Raw genomic sequence first — 4902 nt, forward strand, 5'->3', positions numbered from 1 at the left:
ATCCTAATCACTTAGATATTTGGCTTGGTCCAGATAATGCCTTTGCCAACAGAAGAAATATTTTGGAGATTTTTCTTTATAGTTTTAACAATGGAAGCTTGGCTGACATCTTCTGCACATTTTTTTATATCTATGAAGTACAGCAAATTAATTGTGGGAATGAGAGTGACATTAGAAAAATCAAGAGGCTTGTTGTATGTTTCCTGACGTGGGGAACACCATACAGCAAAAAAATGCTAATGCATGAAGCAGGCTATTATTTTATATACACGCAATTATTTTAAAGGTATTTTAGACCATAGAACTATGCAAGAACACATCCACCTGCTCCCCAGGGTTCATGTTCCAGAATTCACCCTCCTGCAAAAGATATGTGCTATTATCAAAGTTACCCCCTAGAGGGCAGCATTAAATTAATCTATCAAGCATATACTACTTTAGAAATACAATTCTGTTTATTGAATTTTCTTGCTAACAGAATACATACACAGTTATGCTGAATAAGGCTGGCTGTTTGTCACGACAAGAAAATGGGAATAAATCTGGGACCCACAGTATTTTAATGAAGTTGTTTGCTACAGGGCCTGTGGAGGCTATGCCTTATATTTTACTGCAAACAAATTAGAAATGATTTAGTGGTTTTACCTAGTGACTGAAAAACCTGTTCCCCCCTACATAACTTGCAGGGAGCACTCAGGGCCCAATCCTGCAGGTGCATCTGGACTGCTACGTTTGAGGATCCGCTTACATAGATTTGACTGTGAAACCGGGGCCACGTTTGTAGAAGCTCAAGCAGCCTGTCTCAGCCACAAGCAGACGAGGTAATACACATCATGAACCAAATCCTCTGGAGATGTAAAACTGGCTCAGTTTTGTTGGATTCAATAAAGCTGAGCAAGTTTACATCTGCTGAAAATTTGGTCCTACAACTCTAGGCAGAAGGAAAGGGAAAGGAAGCAACTCAAAGTGCTGGGTTTCTTTTCAGGGAAGTCATAACAAACATACAGCCTTATTAATAGCAGATCATCATGGCAACAGACTTAAAAACATATGAGTAACGATTTGGATAATTCTCTATGGCACATGCCAAATAAACCTCTTGCTATGGAGTGATTCCAACCTTGCCAGGTTTAGCATTAACATCAATGACCTGTAGTTCCAAACTTGCACACATTTCAGTGTCTTGTACAGAGCAAAAATATATAAAAAAGGAAAAGCTCACTAAGAAACATTTTATCCTTTGGTTTGCATGAAAACAGGCAAAATATTTGCATTTTTCCATCAGAAGGAACACTTAGACAGTTTTTTAATACACAGGAGAAAATTCCCATAGAAATAATGTATACACAGAACCTGTCAGAATTGGTGTGTAAAGAGAAGAAGCTGCCTATTAAGAAATAAAATAGATTACAAACACCAGGTGTTGCCATATAACCATGAAAGGGAAAAAATGTGCCGGGTTTAGAAATGTTTCCAGTTTGGAGTCGGACTGGGTTTTCTCTGCCACCTCTCAGAATGGAGGGGAACGTTCCTTAGCTAAGCCGCCAAGCACGTGAACAGATCTGCTGTAAACTTCAACTTCCCTATCAGAGGATGGCCCATTGTCAGGCTGTTAACCTGCAGGCAGTGGTCTACCAGAGGCTCCTGATGTTGCTAGACACTATACGCTGAACATGAGTTCAAGATTGGAAATAACTGGACAAATAACAGATAAGGCCAGACAGTGTCTCCCACTGGGAATTACAGAAAAGTCTCCCAAAACAGTCCAACTGTTGCTAGCATAGATGCTGCTACACCCTGATAGTCAACCTTCTGGCTCCACAGGCCAGATAAGTGGTGTGGGGCCAGTCCACTGGGAGGATCACATGGGCAGGGTCAATCCGCAGGCCAGATCCAGCATGGGGTCGGTGTGTAGGTGCAATCTGGTGTTGGCTTGACCCAGCATGCTGGATCTGGCCACAGAGCCACCCTGTGTGCTGGATCTGGAAGTGGAGTGATCTGGATGCCAGCACGATCTGGCACGTGGGGCCACGTCATCTGGCTTGCAAGGCTCCCAAGCTTGGTGGCAGGGGACTGATGGCAGCTTTACTTGCTGTAGTTCTGGAAACGACAGCATGTAATGATGCCACTGCTCCTCTACTGCCAGATTTCTGAACTCATAGGGAGCCCTGCAGGCCAGATGACACAGCCCTATGGACCAGAGATTGAGCACCACTGTGCTTCATTAACACAATTTAGTGATGCTGGGAGATTCCCCTGAAATATTACATAGGCAAGGCCTGACAAAGACACTGCTGGAACTTTTAGCAAGAACCTGGAATTAAACCTGGATTTAAACCTGGAATTAAACTGATGCCCGTTCTCGCTTTGTTATATCGTCATCAAGGCAAGCAGACGCTGTCTGAGCACTGGCTGCAGAACCCAGCAGACTCAGTAGGATTCATTTTCTGTACTTCAGTGAACTCTCCTGCCCAGTATTAGAAACCTCATTTCCCAGTGTGACCAAACTGCAGCATGGCACGGACAGGATATTGCTAATAACCTGACCAGATCCAGTAGTTCTTTTTATTGGATTGGACCTGGAGCAAATCTGAGCAAGCCCCTGCCCTCTGAGCAGAGCCCAGAGGGCAAGTGTAATGATCTGAGGAGCGACCAGGGGCTAAACAGCAGTATACTGAAATCCTTCAGACTTTGATAGTTTCATTTAAGTCAGACCAGTCTCTTAAAAGCCTCTGGGTTCTTTTGTGGGGGGGTTGTTTTTCTCTTCAGGCTACATAACTGACTAGTACGTAACCAGATGAACAACATGAAACATGAATTTCATTTGTGCTTTATGTTTCCCACCCAATGAAGACTAGTTTTTAAATGTTTTATCCAAATCACATACATGTTTATTGATGAATACATGTAGTTTACATATTAAGTATTTTAATGCTGAAGATAAATCAGTCTCAGAATGACCTAAATTTCAAATATAGAAGCAGCCTCATTTTTTATCTTTCATTTGACTGACATCTAGTGGTAATGTTCAGTCTTGCTTCCTCTGCTTGGCTACAAAGCAGCTTCTCCAGTCAGATATGGAAAGAGCTGATTCTTGGTAAAAAAAAAAAAGTGAACTCCATCGTGCTCAGTAATGTAATTACTAAGGTCCAAGGGTTTAGACTAGGCTACTAGCACTGCCCATTATTAAGATTTATCTTCACAAGCTGTTTGTGAACTCAGAATAAACTGATCAAAAAGATTTACATAACTGTTTTTTTACAGCATCTTGGAAAGAAAAAAAAACAACAAATCAAACAAGTAGAAAACAACTTGCTGAGCAATGCAAATCTCTCTCCCTGATTGTCACAAAGCAATTTCTCATCTAACAAAGCTACCCAGGCTTTATGTACATGGAAAGCACCTGGGATATCTAGAGAATAAGCCTTTCTGTCTGCACCTTTTACTGTGAACATGACACAAGGGTGTCCCTCTAATTCAGTTTATGTTAATCTGCATCATATACTGAATAAGGAATATGTGTGGGGCCAGCTCTTGGACCTCACGTAAGGCTTGGAAAGTCCTAGATGCAGATCGCCAGTGTGACTTGGTTACACAGGGCTGGGGGGAGCAGCATATAACAAGTTTCTTAGGTTCTGCAGCCTCTGCTTTCCATAGAGCATTTCTCTCCAAAGGCTTCAACTGCTTCAGTGAGGAGGGGGCTGGGCAGATGGGAGTCTGCCCAGCAGGTACTGGCCCAAAGCACTTCATGCTTGGAGATGGCCCCATAGCTCCTGCAGCATCAACCACGGGGTAGCTTTAATGTGACTCTCTGTTCTCAATAGAGGACTCTGCCCCTCGCCCCTGGCTGGTTAGGAATCCCCTGCAGTCGGCCTTGCATGGGGCAAGGATCTGCCCTAACTGAGAGCACTGTTCAGCTAAAGGAGGCCCCTGTCTCCAGTGCTGCACCACGCTTCTGCGGCAGCAGAGGCTGCTCCGTCTTAGCATAACCACAACGTGGCAAGTGCTAGGCCAGTGCTTCGTACTGACAGGTCTTTCAGGCAGAGCAGCAATCGCCGCTGATGCTTACAAACACTGGATATGCCACAGGTTGCCGTTTCATACAACTCAGTGCATTTCTTTTTAGAAAGTTGATGCCATTTTAAAAGCTTTGGAGGTTGCAATGTGCTGTAGTATTAGTGCTACAGGGCATCCTGCAGCTAGAAGCAAAATTAGCTGCTGTCAGCCTATACAAAATCTTCCCTCTCCAGTCTCCACTGAAGACCGTTTTTGGACATTTCCAGTATCTTGCATTGTCTGCAGTCACTCCATGGTGAAGTCCCCTGGACAGCATGATGATGGGGTAAATATTTGCTGTACAGTAAGGCAGCACCAGCAGATCTCATCCTACTGAAGTTAATGAGTTTTGCTTTTGACTTTAAACATAGCAGGATCTAGGGCCTTTATTAACAGGGATCATAAGGAGAGTTTTTCCAAGGCAAAAAGCTATAGGGAATTTTCTATCTAATTTAAGGCACTAGTTAACTTCATGAATTAGAAGGGAATAACAGACATTTTTATTGTTGGTTAAATTCCTGTTTCTTGGCCTATTCATTTATCTGACTTTATACAAGTTTTAAACAATATAATTATATGGAAAATAAAGCATATGGTATAGGCCTTAACAGTCATCAAGCACAAGACAAATAATATAAAACTAGCGTGGCTGACAAGTTACTCTAGGTTCCTTGAGTCTCATGTAAATTTGCATCTACCATGAAGAGTACCGTGTTTCCCTGAAAATAAGACACTGTCTTATATTTATTTTTCCTCAAGAAGACACACTATGGCTTATTTTCAGGGGATGTCTTATTTTTATTAAGTATAGTACAACAATCTACATTTATTCAAATACAATTAAGT

The sequence above is a fragment of the Crocodylus porosus genome, unplaced genomic scaffold (assembly GCF_001723895.1).
Source record: "Crocodylus porosus isolate Cpor-Errol unplaced genomic scaffold, CroPor_comp1, whole genome shotgun sequence".
In the NCBI taxonomy this organism is placed as follows: domain Eukaryota; kingdom Metazoa; phylum Chordata; order Crocodylia; family Crocodylidae; genus Crocodylus; species Crocodylus porosus.